Source organism: Crocodylus porosus, unplaced genomic scaffold (assembly GCF_001723895.1).
Source record: "Crocodylus porosus isolate Cpor-Errol unplaced genomic scaffold, CroPor_comp1, whole genome shotgun sequence".
Taxonomy (NCBI): Eukaryota; Metazoa; Chordata; order Crocodylia; family Crocodylidae; genus Crocodylus; species Crocodylus porosus.
Genome location: NW_017728948.1, coordinates 17,181,761 through 17,199,178, shown reverse-complemented (window position 1 = coordinate 17,199,178; position 17,418 = coordinate 17,181,761). Strand labels below are relative to the sequence as shown.

The following is a 17,418-nucleotide window of genomic DNA, read 5'->3' as shown; positions in this document are numbered from 1 at the left end:
CTACACAAACCATCCCATACAAATCCTTATCTAGCCTATCCCTAAGACTACATAATCAACTTTATCACACAACTACACAGCATAGCAATCTAACCTACCGCAGGTAAAGCAGGTAAAATTTGGGAGTTCCAAAGATAGTTGTTAGCCACAGACCATCTAATTCATTATGCACTCCTGTTATGGATTGGCACATTTTGTGAATCAGCAGCAAAATTAATCTAATGTCACCAGTTCAAACTATGCCCTTTATAATATATAGGCGTGTAAACCAGCTTTTAGGGAATAAAGCATGTGGAAATTATTGTAGGACAGTATTGCCCTCCTGTGGCCAAAGACATTGCATTCCAAAGAATGAGTGATAACTTTTGAAAGTGTTTCATTATTTATTTGTTGGTTTGCTTGTTTTCAGAGCATGACTTGAGAGAGACTGTGCTGAGCCTCTTTTAAAGAGGGATCCAGAGCTGAGGATTCAAACCACTCCGAAGCTGAGGTTTAGTTTAGATTTTTATGAGGGAGATGCTCACTTCTAGAGATAGTGCCATATTCAAACCATGGCATTTCCCCTGTATTTCCCTCTCCTAAGATGTGTTGTTAAGATACAGGGATCTGATCTGAGCTCAGCTTCAACTTTTATTTTAAGAAGCTTTTGTGATATCAGTATTATCAGTGCATGCTGTTACTATCCCACTATCTTTCTTGGCTTGCTAGTAACCTAAGTTTCAATTGACATTCTGTTCCCATTTAAAATAATGACAAAGTTCCTGTTGCTTTAATGGGGATGTCATTGGCCACTTCAAGCACATTAATAACAGTAGATTCCCATTCACTTCAGTGTGGTCTGGATCTCAAGCACATGCAGCTTCCACTGGGTATTTGAGAACACCTCCAAGAAGCACAGCTATACTCACCCGTCTCAGTCTGTACATGCCAACACTGGAAATGAGGCAGTCAAGCAGTGCCTTGGGCTGTTGGGGAGGATTGGCTGAAGTGCAGGAGGGTGCTTTTAAGGTGAGCCCTATTCCTAGGTTTGGCATGTGTGGTACAGGAGCTGGTCAGCAGGGTAGGCTTCTGAGTGATGCCCTCAAAAGCAGTATAGACCTACCATACGTGGACCCTGTGCCAAATGAATTTATTAGTGAGCAGCCATAGGTTCTGCTCACATTAATAGCAATGTAGTGTAGATATAACCCAGCTAGCCTTAAACTAATGAATTTGAGTAGTTGTAGCAATTTGGTCAGTACTGTGCAGTGCACAGGCTACAAAACTAACCAGAGAAGCAAGGTAAACTGCTCTACTATGGACTCTATGCTACTATACAAGACTGTCACCAGTACCCAAGGTAGCTGAAGGATGATTACAGTATGCTTTCACTGAAGTCATATCCCAAGGTTTTCCCCTTTCCACATACTGGCATTTGACAAAGTAAAGAACGAGGGTCTAATACTCTAATAATATTTTTAGAGAGGTACTGAACTGCTTGAATATCTGGGCATGTGTGTTGGATTCACATATCACAGTACTTCAAGCAAAGAGAACGGATGCTACAATAACTTTTATACATATGACAATCTTATGAAGACGAAGGTTGTCACAATTCTTTTCCTTCAACTTCAAAACTTCCCAAGACATAATTGCAGCTGAAAATTAAATAATAGCTTTTGTGCAGATTAATTTCATTGGACATTTAGTGTGATTTTTCTTAAGCTGATCTGTTTTTACAGTTAACATTTAGCTGATGTGATGCAGCATTTTTGTTCAACTGTTGACATTGGAAATACTAAAGAGAGAGCATCCCTTATCTTGCACTGAGAATTATTTTCCTCTGTGATTGTAAAAATGTTAAATGCACAGACTTATCTGGGTCCTGTGCCTTCTTCTGGTCATAGGTGGTCTTTTTAAGGGGCAGGCTTATACTGTGAGGAGATATTCATAGTAGCAGCAGATTAAAGTGACTATTATAATAATGGGGGGGAAATGAATTTTAAACTTGCAAATATTAATATTTATATCTGATTCTAAATGCTCCTTGGAGGCCTGGAATAGAAACAGTACCATGGTTTGTGCAGCAAAGAAGTTAGGATGAAATTGTGGCCCTGCTGAAGTCAATGGCAAAACTCGCACTGATCTCAGTGGGAGCAGAATTTCATCTTTATGCATAGGATCACCACCAAAAACACATACATAGCTCTGATCACTTGCTCTCAGATTTAAAGTTATAAATGTGCTTAAGTACTTCAGAGTCTGTGTGTTCATTTAAAAGGAAAGCACCCAGATCAGGTTAGATAACTTGCTCACTAACTCAATCCACCAAACCAGAATTCATGGCAGAAATTGATCTCTGAGTAAATTTAAATTAAAATGTTGGAAAAAAGTAAAAGTTGTTTACAGACCATTCATAAACCAAAGAGGAGTAAGAGTTAGGAGGAAATTTGATTTACAAATGGTTTACTATAAGCTAATGTAATTTGTTAATGCACTGGAATGTACATAGGAATGAATGCTGTATATTGTCATCTTGCAAATATCTGCAGTGAAGATAAAGTGTATTGTTCTTTGAAGAATTGAGTGCAACTTTGCCTTGTTGCTCAATATTGATCAATAAATCTTAACGCTCACTTCAACAAGAGCAATATCCACCTAATGTTATGGGCAGAAATCCGATTGTAAAGTGAGGACTGTATGCTTCATTAGGCCAAGAACTTTCACCATAATGGACAGATAAATTCTGGGCGTCAAACAGAATGATTAATCATTGCTGCCTTACCAGGAGAAAGCAGTTTCTATATAGCTGAAGGCTAAAGGAAGCTCACTGAACCATACATCCAGAAAGACTGCTCCCTCTTCTGAGGCAGGGATGGCTTTATAAATAAAGTGCACCTTTACCTCTGTATTTATATGTACATAACAGTGTCCTGTAGCATTTTGGCACCTCGATGTCTGTGCAGTGTACACCCTTTGTATACTCCATCCTCTCCAGTCATATCAGCCTTTTCTCTAGATATCTCCCCTTTGCTGACACTGAATCCTCTCTTTTCCTCACGTAAAACTGTGAGTGAGCTGGATCATCCCGGCTTGGGAACAAACCTAGCAGAGGGAGCTTATCCTGGATCAGTATCCTCCAGCTGGAGACTTAGCCTAATGGCTCTCCCCTTTACTTGCAGAAGAATGATCTTCCATGAGTGTTCTTACCCTGGAGAAGAAGAGTGAGAGGCAAGAATTGTTGTGCTTTATATCTTTTATTGGACAAACTGTACAGTTGGAATAGGCATGGACAAGTTTTCAAGTATCACAGTATCCTTCCTCAGGCCTTGCTCCTATGAATATGTCCTTTAAAGTAAATATTGACTGCAACTTTTTCTTGTTGTTTAATACTGATCAGTCAATCTTAATCAATAAATCTTAGCCTTCCTCAGAACTTGAGCAAGGGTACTGTGATATCCAAAAGCTTGCCTACGTCTATACCGGCAATTATTTCAGCTGGTGAGCCACTCAGCAAGTTTTGTTGAGCTGCCAAGGGCCACACACATCAAATATTTCAGAAGATATCATTTTAACAAATAATAGATAAAAAACAAATCATATACTAAAACTCAAACATTTATAGCAACCATACAGTTAGTCCAATAAAAGATATCATCCACAAGAAGCCTTGCTTCTCACATATCTCCTGACCATCATGGCAACAAACTCAACAATACCAAAAACCTGGAGAAGAAACACATCTCATGTGCAAAAAGTAGCCATCTGCAGGGGAGTGTTCACATCAGAGAAGGGAAAGTAATAGCATGTCTGCCCTGAGAGGCTGAAGTGTGGGCTGGGATATACAGAGAGTTCCAGCAGAAGATGCTGTTTATTAGAGGGCTGAAGCATTTCTGAATTCAGTGATACAGCTGACCTGTTACAAATCCTCTTCACAGTTAACACTCACCAACCACAGTCCAGCAAAATGCTCAGGAGGTACTTAAGTTTATGCATGTGAATACTATAGATGATGACATCCAAGTTAAGATTTACCACCTAGGGCTGAGAACTTTGCCGGATCAGGCCCATGGCGTCTATTCGCCCATGTTTCCACAATCATATCCACAGCTTTCCATGTTATTTTCCTCTCTCTCAAGTTTATTCAACTTATCTTTGGTTTTGGTCACCTCTTAAACATTAAGACACCCTTATTCCAGATGCATTTGATTACAAGTACATTGGACTTGAGACATGTAAAACTTTCCATGCAATTCTTGCATTAATGTGAACAAGATCTTTTTCTTTATTTACAGTAGGGAAGAAAGTTACCTTTCATTCTCTTGTAGTTGGCTTAGAGGATTTTGCTTGTATTTTTTTTGGGGGAGGAAATTACTTCTGTTTACAGACCAGGCATACAGAATTGCAACCCTAAGGATGAAAAAAAGCTTATAAAAAGAGCTAAAGTGGAAACTGCTTTTCTGTTTGCCTGTTGCAGTGGCTGCCCTTAAGTATCCATAAGCAGAGCAATAATTAACCTGTAATGACAGAAAACTCTTGAAGGGTGCATCACAAAGATATTTCACTGATCATTTACTAATACGGTGGAATAAACATTTATAAAAATGCAGGTCATGAGAGATGACACTACAAAATTCACCCTTGTTACTCTTTGGCTGGTCATCAATGCCCTTTGCATGGAGGTTTTAAAGCAGCAGCATTCTTCCAATACTTCTCAGGCTTCGGCTGGGCATGCTTTTGTAGCAGGGATTTTCAGTCACCATGTCTTCTAGAAACTTGTCCTCTGGTACAGGCAAAAAACACAAGGGCATTACAATCCCATTTCTGGAACCCCACAGACACCCTCAATTTGCTTCTGAGCATCATCTTCCCACCATTGTGGCAATGAATAGCCATGCTTGATATCGCTGATCACACCCCTGTGGAGAATGCCTTTCAATGTCTGCTTTACTTTTCTCCCTTTTCAGACATGCTTTCTTCCTGAATACTGCCTAGGAAAGATAAATAGGGAAGAACGAGAAGCATGCCACATTTAATGCCGTGCAGAACCATTCTTTTAATTTAAAACCTTTTCTTTTCCCAAATAAATAATTACGACTGTCATACTCATTGCCCCATCAGTAGCATCCACCCCCAAGGCTTAACAATGACTTTCCCTCCAAGCACTGGGACCAGTAGCAGGACAAGAAAAGGACTAGGAGGGCACTCCTACCCCTACTGGTATAGCACAGATTTCCCATCTTCTCTCTCCACCAATTACATTAAGTCAAAAACAAAAAGTACAATGTAGTTGATAGATTCATATCTTGTTCCTGTCCTTCTAGTTCTCAGCCCCATATCCCTTCTTCACATCATGTCTGTGGTTAGTTTTGAGCTGTCTGGGCCAGGGAGCTGTCTTTTTGTCTGCACTGTTACGCACTTGACATATTGTCGAGTACCATAAAATAAAATGACAGTAAGCACTCTTGGAATTGGCTGGTCTCCAGCTGTAGCCTTATTCTAGAATTGGCTGTCTTAAGGTCATTTTCACCAATCACTAGTTAAGCCTTCTTCACCATAAAACTCCCTTTTTAATAGCTGATATGAATAACAAAACAGATTATAACACCCAGCAGTAGAGCTTAGAATAAAGTAAACATGGAGGACTTCTACTTGAAATGAGGTCTTTCTTTCCCTTGTTTGGAGCTTTCCAGGACACGTCCTTTAGAAATAAGAAAGACCAGCAAGTCAGCTAGTGGCAAATGACTTCCACACTGGATAAATCTAAATACGAATCATACCTGGGAACAGCATTCTTTTTGGCTGGGATTAGATATTCTATTTATTTCTATATCTTGAGGTTTTCATGGAATTCCTCACCCTTACAGCTCCACTTTATGTACAGACATCTGGATAGAAGGATATTTTCTCACTCCACAGCGGACTTTATATAGCTCTCCGAGATAAAGCCAGTTCTTACACCATTTTGAAGGTTGTTCAGTGACAATTGTATTCCTCATATAATAGTAACAAGCAATATATTCTTGCTCCTCTTCTACAGCTCTGATAAAAAGCATGCCAGTCAATCAGGGCTGTTAAAAGTAATCTGATCCCGCAAACCAGGTAAGTGGTGCAGGACTGGTCTACAGGCCAAAATAACAGTGCAGAGCCAGGCCTGTGTGCCAAATAGGACCCACGGACCACCTCCAGCCCCACATACTGAATCCAGTGCCCACTCTGGCTGGTCCCAGATTGTCCTGTATGTGACACTTTCTCTGGTGAATCTGGGATGCAAGTGATCCAAGGCAGTTACTACGTGCAGCGCAGGTCCCAGAGCAAGCCCCATGCGTAGTGCACTGTTGGCTGGAATGGGTGCTGTGGGCACTGGATCCAGCATGCAGGAGGAGTGGGGAGGGTCCATCAGTTTGATCCAGCCTGTGAGGCGGGCTCTGTGCCATTCTTCTAGACCCCCCCACCCCACATGCCAGATCCAGTACCTACTCTGGGCAGCCTGGGATTGCACTGCTTGAGATTGCACTCCAGGACCTATGCTGCATGTGGCGTCAGCCCTGGACTGGATGGTGCAGGTACCACATGTGTCTTGTGTTCCAGACCAGCAGAAGCAGGCACTAGATCCAGCATGCAGGGAGGAGGAATTCCTGACTGGCCCCTTGAAGGTGCTGTGTACAGCACTGGACGCCACATGTAGTGCATGACCTGGGCCCTGTGTGAGAGGCCAGTCCAGCTCCTGCTATCTGTGGTGTGTGGGTTAACGCAAGACAGAGGGCCAGATGATGTAGCTCCACAGGCTGGATCTAGCCTATGGGCTGTATCATTGACATCCCTGCATGATCACTTCCTTAGTTTTACATGTGTAACCCAGGTGGTACTCCAAGAGGTTGTTTCTCCAACTGAAGGGATCAAAGCAGGTGCACAAGCACTGTGGGAGGTGTAGGGACTCTCCTCCCCCTATAGAGCAGAGCCAGACCACCAGTGGGGACTTCACCATATACTTTTTAATGAGAGAACAGTACTGGGAACATAACCAGTATAAACCAGGGGGTCTAGGGGACACTACAATGCCCCGAGGGGCTCAGTGAGCAACTGTTCACTAGGGCACCCCTGGGGAAGACCAGGGCCAATGAATACAAACTCCTGGAAGGCCGCTTCAGGCTTAACACTAGGAAAATCTCCTTCACAGTCTGGGTGTCCATACTGTGGAATAAACTCCCTCCAGAGGTGGTGCCGTCACCTACCCTGGAGGTTTTCAAGAGAAGACTGGACAGTCACCTTGCTGGGGTCACTTGACCCCAGTTGTCTTCCTGCCTAGAGCAGGGGGGCTGGACCTGATGATCTGCAAGGTCCCTTCCAGCCCCCTAACAACCTATGAATCCATGAAAATAACGACATAAAGGACATACAGACATAAAAGAGATACTACCGTCAGAGGTGAATCAAAGAGTCAAAGGATCTTAAAGCATGCCTGCAGTGCCACATACTGCACATTCAGGCGTTCTCCACGCTGCAAGGTAGCACCACAGGGTGGGAGGGTTTTGAACCCCAGGGATCACAGTGTCAAAAGATCCTGTACAAAAAAAAAAAAGCAGCTCGGTGGAACATGTGAGGACAGTGTGTACAGCCTAAAACCAGAGCCTGGCTAGCTGGAGTCACGCTCCAGCTGCTGGCCAGGCGCTGCAGCCTCAGAAGGCCCCCCAGGACCTCCGGCAATGCTGCTGGGGCCAGCACAGTGTTGGCCCGAGCCTTCCCTACCCAGCCCAGGGTAACCTGCCATGCACCAGAGTGGCACAGGAGTTCCCCAGGGACAAGTAGCAGTGGCTGAAGGTGTGCTGTTGCTTCTTGTCCCCAGGGAAACAAACATCCACGCTCATGTGAACGTGGCCCAGGAGGCCATCTCGTTCAACCCCCTGCTCAAGGCAGCATTGTCTCTGATGAACCATCCCCAGTCAACTGTCTAATATGTTCTATAAAAGTCTAAGGATGGAGTTTCCACAGCCTCTCTGGGTAGCCTGTTTCAATGTTTAACCGCACTCATAGAAAGTTTTTCCTCATATTCAACCTAGATTTCCCATTGCAAAATAAGACGACTGCCCTTCATCCCAACCCTTGCACAGAAAACAGTCTTTCCTCTGTACCAGGCAGGGGGAAATGTCCTAGGGTTGCCATGCTCTCCCCTAGTACCCCCTACCATGCCAAGTTTGGGTTAAAGCACCCTCGTTCTCGACTGCCACATCTTGATCTTGTAAAAATTAAAGGGAGGTTGCCTCTCGTCCTCCTAGTCACAGTTCCTGCCACCCCATGCCCTGTTTATATAACGGGGGTCCAAGCACCCCTGCCTTATGGGCTATGCATGGCTCCAAGCATCCGTGTACCATGCCCCAAGCTTCACAGATCTACCGGACATCGTTCGGTCTTAGCTGCAGCCCTTGTCACTCATGCTGCCCACACTCAGGGCTTCTCACGCTGCCCATACTCGGGCTAGGGCTCCCACACTGCCGTGGTTCCCCTATGAGGCCTCCTCCATCCCCTTATAGCCTCACCCAGTCAGTCCTCCGGTTAAAACAGTAAACAAAGCACAAGCCCCTTGGCTATAACATAACTCTAAGCCATCTGGCTCCAACCTTCCTCTCGCCACATCAGAGATCTTTCATCCATCCCCAATCTCAAGCCACACCTCCAGTTTGGCCTCTTCTCACTATTCACTCCAGCAAAATCACTTCCCCCTGGGCTGCCAGCAGAGAACTGCCTGCCTGGCCTCAGCCTGGGAGTTATATAAGAGCCAGGCCCTGCCCCTTCCGGTCAGCTGACTTCCCCTGGTTACCCTGGCAACCAGCAGCTGGGCTCCCTCCTTACTGATTCACCCCTAGCAGGCACCTCAGTGCCTTGCTCCATCCTCCATAAAGACATAAATGCCCATGTGGCTTAATCCAATCAACTTAGTCTGAATTCCCCAAAGGAAGGCTAGATGAGAGAAAGGGAAGGAGAAAGTCCCAAGTATAAGGATCATGTGGAAGCAAGTTGCAAGCAGGGTGTTCAGGAAGAGGAGTTTGAAAGAAGCCTCAGCTGCAAAAAGTAAGAGAGTGCAGAAAATCAAGTGATGGTGTGAGTTAGACCTTAAAAATAGACAGCAGTGAGAAGCAGATGTAGACAGTGAGGAAAACTAGTGAAGAGATTCAAAGAGGAAGTGACTTGGTAAGAGCCAGGGAGAAGATGACAATTGTGGCAAGATCATTTTTATGACAAAGCAGCATAAAGAGATGATGCCAGAAGGTAGCATCACCACACTTGAACATCTAGGTCAATTTGTTAAATCCTTCAGGGCTCTCCTGTGTCTCATGGCAACAACCTTCAATCCAGAAATCATCAGAGCATTGCCATACGCGGTTTTTATGAGTAAGAGACCCTGTTAAAGTGCTCCAATGTGTTTAAGAAGTTCTTAACTAAATCTGTGATAAAATGGGCACAGTTATTCTGACAGAAACTTGATACACAGAATCCAGGAGTGGAACAAGTCTGTCAAATTTGCTCTCCATTTTGCTGCTGAAGTTCCCCACAAGGATTTTTTTGGATGAAATGAGTTTCAAGCAATTATCTTCAATAGTTGTATGAGAGAAGAGGTATGCAGCTGTAATACTTCTCAGAACCTCTTTTCTTAGCATTTTATAAATCTTGGTGTCATGGCTATGTAAGTACATTTTGCTTTATTAACAGACATTGCATTTTTTCTTAAAAAACTACCTTCTTCTTGTCCTCAATTGTCACTGACTCCTACTTTTAAATATTTCAATATTTCAGTCTAGAGGTAGCTGCATTTCACTAGTAGGTTAGATACCTATGTGCAGTTTCTGGATCACTTTAAAGGTGATACGACAAGGACTTAACCTGAGGCTTAATGTTAAAAATGTGAGTAGTCTCATAAAAGCCCTGTGCATCTTAAAACAACTAAGATTGCTCATATGCATAAAATGAAGTACATGCATATGTATTAGCTGGATAAGGACCTAAATATTGTTAGATCATTATATGTTCAGAAGGATTATCACTTTCATATCTCTGATCTCTCATTTTAAACTACTGAAACGTTGGCATCACTTGTAAAATTTCTGTTGACTTCAGTGAGGCCAGGATTTCACCCAAAGAATCTTTATTATTCATGCAATTATGACATGAAAAGGAGAAAGAATGAACCTTTATAAAACAGAGTGGGTGCATCTACACATGAACTTAATGAACAGTAGACTATTTTACTGCACATTAAAGCATCTCATAAAAAACCGTGACACTATGCTAACGCACAGTAAAATAGTATACTGCACATTAGGCACCACTAAAAAGTGTGCAAATGTTCCAGTGCACATTAGTGCAGCCTAATACACATTAATTTAGTCCTTGACATTGGAGATATTAAATTTAATGCACATTAGAAAAGGCGCATAAATATGTGTAGATGTGCCCAATGGGAATTTTATAGAAAGGGGTGTTTTATGCAAGATGAGATACAGCAATTAGGTAACTCACCTGGAGCTGTTGACAGAGAACTAGAGCAAACAGGAAAAGTCTATGCAAACTCATACCTCTTTTTCATAAAAACAAGTTGTAATTAATTTAGCCAGCTCTAATATCTAATCAGTGCAATGGGTTATCCTCCTGTAAGTGCCCACATCACTTACCAGCTGGGTTTAAAATGAGTACTAAAAAGTTCAGTCTTCTACCACCTGTAATACAGAAGTAACTCCAGTAAGTGAGGCCTGAGGTGGCTACTGTGATACCTGAAAGCTTGCTTATGTGTTATTCTAGTCCTATCTTAGTAAACTAGCCACTAAAGTAGGAATGATACACACATTACAAGAGTATTATGCTAACACTAGAATTTTTTCCTTCACTTAAAAAAATACATAGATGATCTGGGGATCTTTTCCCACTCACCATGTTACGGAATTTCAAAATTAAACTTAAAATCCAAGCCTGCTAATCCTATTTGATGCCTGAGAAATTCATATTCAGGGCCTCGCTAAGTACTTTGCGTGACAGATTGGCAAAATAGCTGCTCTTTTATGAGTATAATATGTGATTTGTTTTTCCAGTTCAATTTTCTATTGCTGCCTGATTCAATGCATGGAGTTAAATCAAAGGAGGCTATAGGGGAGTTGTTTAAAAACCAAGAAGGAACAGTAAAACAAAAACACAGCTAAAAAATCCTGAGATACTTGGGTTCAAGGGAGTTCTGAAAAAATAGCTGGCTCTATAGGCTCCTAGCACATGTTACATTTAAGATATGATTAACATGTTAATTGCCCCTTAAAAAGCAACCCAGCCACAAGTTCAAGTCTGTTTCTGGCACGTTAATACAGTAAATAAGTCACAACATTATTCCACTTATAATGTGTAACATCTTTGTGACTTGTTGAATATGTGCCAGGTTGGGGCTAGCCCACAACAGATCCTGACACTCAGCTGAACCAGTTCCTTCATGTGGGCCCCCAACTAACAGATGGGAGAGCACCATGAGCCTGGCAGTAGGGAATATCTCCGCAGTGTCAGGCTCCCTGTACCCCAGAGCTTTAAAAAGTGCGTGTGCGGCTAGGCTAAACATAAAGTTTTTAAGGATCCTTGCATACCAGTACCCCAGGATCAGGAAATATCTCCCCAATCCCAGAGTCCCCATGCACCAGGGATATCATAAAGCCATGTATACAACCCAGCTGCATATGCAGTTTTCAAAGTGCTCAGTGGATAGGGACCCTGGAATCAGGGTGATGTTCCTTGACCCTGGGGTCCCATCCCATCAGGACTTGTAAAAGCAACTATGAAGCCCAGCTGGACTGCACACACAGTTTTTATTCATCAGGGCACATGTCATTTTACTCATCAGGCCACAGGATCAGGAAGCAGTTCCCCAGTCCCAGGTCCCCATGTGCCAGGACCTGTAAAAACTGGTGCACAGCCCTACTGGGCTGCATACACAATTGTTACTCATCACAACCTACTATGATCCTGGGGTCTCCTTGTGCCACAATGTGTAAAAACCTCACAGGTCTGTATTATTCCCCCAGTTTAATGTCCCCATTCAACTCCCCCCACCGAAAGCCTCTGATACCCTGTGCCCAGAGCCAGGGTCTAACAATCAGTGGTTCCAGATCCCTGTTCAATCCCCAGCACCAGCTGACAATCAGCTGATCATTAGGTACCTGGCTTTTAACTTGCTTGTGCAGGAGAGTCTGGAATAATGATCCCAGGCTCCTCCTGCACTGGAAAATAAGGGACAATTGGGATCTAATCCCTGATCCCAAAATTGTACATCCTGCCATGTATATGTGGCATGGCAGGTGACACGGGATGATTGTTGGGCTCGCAGATCAGATCCCACCATGCCTTAAATGAAAGTCTCTTACCAAGCTTTGGGATCTAGGGAGATATAAAGCATCTAGGACCTGAGAAAAGGAAGGAAATGGAGTGAGCTAAGAGAAACTGCTGAGGGTGGGTGAGTGAAAAGCTGACAGTCTAACTGCTTTCCAGAGCAACAAGGAGACACAGATGCTGTGAGCAAGAGTTAGCTGGGTTGAGGAAAACTTGCAAAGATTTAATACCCAGGCCTGCAAGCCTTTTATTGTTTTTATTTTTTGTACTAAATGGTTTGTACCATTTGCAGACCTAAACAATGAATCCTTTGTTATGAGGATTCTAGCTTTGTCACCACGAACACAGACTATCACAAGTTCATGAAGAGAAACTCAGTCATGCTTCAACCCTGTTTGGATCTGATGAAGTACTCATCAGCGATACATAAGAGCTGTAAGCTGGGTCCTGGACAAAGAACGAGAAAATTACAGAATCCCACCACAGGCGGGGTAAAGACCAGCTGCCCCAAGAGGGGCACTTGGTGACACACTGAGAAGCCCAGTAACTCTGAGACTTCAATTTCCTTAATGTTATGTACTGGAGCACCTGAATTAAGCCTGAATAAGTATCACATTACTTTAGGTTACATAACCTAAAATGGCACATTTCAGTCAATAAAAAGCATTGAAGTCCACTATGGTGCTTTCCTTCCCGTTAAAACGAATGATGTATTCCTATGTGCTTACAAAGCTTTACTGACAGAGCAAACACCTATAGAGGCATATAAAGCTTTGTGTCACTTGGCTGAACAAATACAACCAAGAAGGACTGAAGCCATCTTGGCTTAGAGTTTGCCTGCATTGTTGATTCCAGGAATTAGTTCAAGAGTGTTTAAGTAGCTTTCAGAGCAGTCTCTGTAAAGGGGAAAAGTAGATATGAACACTGTCAGAGCCCAACTGAAATACAGCTTCATGCAGATAGACATTGATGCTTGCTTAAAACCCCCCTGAAGCCAATGAGATTATGTACCAGATAAAGGTCTACCCATGTGATTCCCTTTGTAAGATCAGATATCCAGCTATCCAGTGAGCTACTGCTACTTGTGCTAGAGGTGGTTTTGGCCCCCAGCCAGCCCTGGGATAATATCAGGCAGAGAGATGCATTTGCCTCTACACACTGCTCTTTGCATTGAGTTTGAAACTGAGCCCTGTGCCCTTAGGGCCCTATACACAAACTTCTGTAGAGCACAGTGGCTCGTTTTGATATCTGTTGAGGAGGCAGACAGCAACAGAAGTGCCTCCAGACATCACTGGCTATAGCTCTTGTCTTCAGAAGGTTGATCGGAAAAGAAAATAAACCAGTGTGTACAGGGGAAAGATGCATCCAGTAGCTGCCATCAAAAAATTCTGATTTACCAATAGTTCAGCTCATACCAACATCTGAGAGACCACAGGAAATCCTTCTAGGAATGTGTTGGGGATTTCATGCTATCTCAGATGCTGCTGTTCCTGTGAAATCTGAATGTCTTGGTGATTTTTCATGTCCCCTTATGAAAATGTCCTATAAAATTAGATAGCAATTAAATCAAATGGTTTCTATAGACATTAAATAAGGACTCTCGTCTGGAAACCTACACGAGCTAATGGAAATTGCTGCTGTTTTTAGCAATTTTTTAAAAAACAGGGACAGAATGTTAAATTAAGTTTTAAAGCATAGTCCCCAAAGTTCCCATTTTCTGTTATATTCTATAGAACGTTTCCCCAAGGCTTGCACCGTTCTTGTTCCTCTTCCTAATGACTGGACATAGGGAAACTCACTACCATACGTTCACCTTGTTTTTTAAGAAAGTAAAGACAGTCTAACAGCTAAACATGTCAGAGATTTCCTGTGTTTTTTCAAGTAAATCATTCATCTTGCTGGGCCTCAGTTTTCTCATCTTTAAATGCTATTTTATTATCATATTATTTTATAATAGGCTATCATAGTTTGGATGCTTTGGCCTTATCTTGACAGACAAATCATTTATTGGTTCCAAACATGTTAGTTCAATTAAATTAATTGACACATCCTGTCAAGGTGCAGGCTAACACACCTGAAGCCATCGGCATGTTTTTTCCTTGAAAGCCTGGGGTGGCAGGGGGAAGGCATCCTATAAAATGCAGCTACTAAAACACCAACAGGTAGTATGGTTTCAAATATGTTAACCTGTGTCTTGACAAGGCTTTTCAGTTGTGTTAAACAAACTGGGCTGAATCGACACAACTGAAAAAACTGCCTTGTCCAGAGAGACCGCTTTGGGGCTGAGGGGGAAGGAAACAACTATCACTCTACATACAGATACAATTAGAAAATATCTATTTAGAAGATGTCAGGTTTGTGTTCTCAGGGTGTTCAGGGAAAGGTTGTGGATACAACTTCCCCTGCATACCTTCTTGATCAGCTGCTGCCAAACTTCACTTTTCCATGTCTTCCTTTCTTGTCTTGCAGGCTTTGATGGTGGGCATAAAGCACTGTCATTCTTCTCAATCTCTTTGTCCTTCCACAATCATCTGGAAATTGCTGCCTCCACATCTTCTACACTGCGCCCCCATAAGTCCTCCTTTCTCCTGTGTCTTCTTAACTTCCCACTCCGAAAGTAACAATTTAGGTAAAGATATGCCTTTGTTCTAAAGACATCAAGTGAGTAATTAAACAGGCAGAGACAGCAACAGGGAACATACACAAGCTGCTTGTGGGTAGTGGCTGCTGACAGTGTGATGCTAAGAGGCAAGACAATTTAGGATTGTTTTATTCTCCTTGGAAACCTCCCTCATTCTCATTCCTGTTGCTACAACAACCCAAAACCCCATGGCAACAACATTCATGCAGTCTACAACACAAGGAGGCTTTAAGGCTGAGTGATTCAGATGTTGCTCCAAGTCAGTGACGTTACACCTACGTGGTACTCGTTTGTAAACAAAATCAGGATCAGATGCTTGCAGTATGATAGCACATCTGAAGAATTTCTCAGCAATGGGAACTGTGGGCACTAGACATAGAATGGGATAAGGCCCTAAGGTATAGCTATAGTACTTCTTTGCCAAGGCAAGAACCACCACTGAGAAACTATCTTGCCCACTCACTCCAGGTCCATGCACACCTAAGCACAGGAATTAGGTAAACAGACAATCTATGCCTACACTTCTGCACCAGGAAGGCATACTAGTCCTAACTAAACAAGAAGAGAAACTTTCAGTTTTCCACTGAAAACTATGATTCTTCTGTCATCTATGTATGTGGATATCAAGAGCAATTCATGAGTTAGACCAGTGTACATTATGCAACAAGGGGCACGGTGGCAAAGCCATTGAGGCGTCTCACAATAGCAGTAGAGGAATGAGGTGTGTTCCAGAATTACTCTGCCCATTTGTAAATGGGTCCCTGGTCATTCAGAGTGGAGAGCCAAAGGCAGCTGGATATGACTCATCACTCCCTTGGGTACCATCGCCTACAGAAATCAGTATGCCCTAGCCATACTAGCATCCTGATAGCTTTCTTGGTTTGAGCAGCTCTTGACCCCAATAATACAAGAATCAGCCTCTCTGAATCAATGACATGGTTCTGATATAATGGTTCTCTGATATAAACAAAAAGCCATGTTAATTTCAAGTTCCTTGGAAAATAATTTTTTTTAAACGTTTCTAAGTGAGCATCACGAACTACAGAAAGAGGACAGAATTAAAAGCAAAAAATATTGAACAGTCTGTGTTTAAAAATACACATTTTAAACACAGACTGTTTAAAGAGACAAGGGACCCTCTCCACCTCAAGTGTTCTGAACATTGATATATGAACACTTCACGATGCAGCTAACATACCAGATCAATCATGCCCAAATACTGGAGTGAATAAAGAAGTTGATATGCTACCCTGAGAGCACAACATAAGAAAAGGCAACTTACGTTTCCAAGCCATTAATGAATCAGGTCCCAGTGACAAAAAGTGATTAATGAATCAGGTCCCATGCTCTTCTCTCCTGTAAGGAAGATCTCTGTGCCCTCAACAAAGCATGAGAGTCAGAGATAAGGGATTCTTAACAGAGGGTTTCTGGCTGTGGAAATGAATGTCCAGAGATTACGTTAATCCACATTCTGGTCAACTTCAGGCCACTTAGACCATGCTGAGGAAACTTCTTTGGTTAAACTTTTCCAGACTGCAGTTTAAAACTAGGCCCCTGTACTTCTTCCCAGAAAGTCCCAAACAGAGACAAGTGTCATCATAGTAGCCTGAGGAACTGATCAGCTTTGCTAATATGTGTTTGCTGGTCCTGGTGCTCAGATTTATGCCTGTTAGCATCTAACTAGCATCTAATTTCAACTGGATCAAAATATCTAGGAGCAAGGGCTGGAATTCAGATCGCCCATCTCACAGCTGAGCTCCCTAACCACTAGGCTACAGTCAGGCTTCCTCCAACTTCCTCTCCTGCTAGCACCATGATTGGCATGTTTCCACAGGAGAGGTGGAAGATGCCATCACCAAGATTAGCTTGGTAGCTTGACAGATGAAAGATGTGGTGTTGAATCCCCCTGAGGTTGAGAAGCCAGGTCTACCCCTTCCTGGGATGGAAAGTGCCGTAGCTGCTAAATTATTATACAGCACCACCATCACCTATCAGTTAGGTACTTACCCTCAGTACAAAGGAGCACCCAGTGCTCTAGGCCCCAGATGGAGGGAGGCACCTGAGCTCTAGAGAGTGCTAGGAGTTCAAATGCATCCCTTTGCTTAGTGTTTCCTATTAGTTAACTCCAAGCAGCTCCTTATTCATGAGGCTAAGTTTTCCGAACTGTCCTTTGGAGGCACTGAGCTCTCCCAACCCTATTTCTTTTGACTGACCCCCCTGGGGCCAGGTGCCTGTTTTTAGGCACTGCAACAACTAATTGAACAAGCTTCAGGGTCCAGTCTGGATTTTGCCCTATGTCTCTGTTGTTTTTGCTACTCTTCTGACATGTTCAGGGTGTGAAAGGTATCTCTGCATTGGGTTATGAAGGAAATCAGCTGTGTGTATGTGCTGCTGTTCCTTCTAAGCAATGTTCAGCAACATGACTTTCACATTCTAAACTACTT

General features: G+C 42.9%; 1 long non-coding RNA gene across 1 annotated transcript; it reads right to left on the bottom strand.

Annotated features, from left to right (window-relative positions):
- Window positions 1-4,534: 4,534 nt before the first annotated feature.
- Window positions 4,535-15,086, bottom strand: LOC109322377. Its single transcript, XR_002104371.1, has 2 exons — window positions 14,744-15,086; window positions 4,535-4,970 (listed from the first exon to the last, which is right to left on the bottom strand). It is a non-coding gene; the product is annotated as an uncharacterized LOC109322377 (long non-coding RNA).
- Window positions 15,087-17,418: the final 2,332 nt, after the last annotated feature.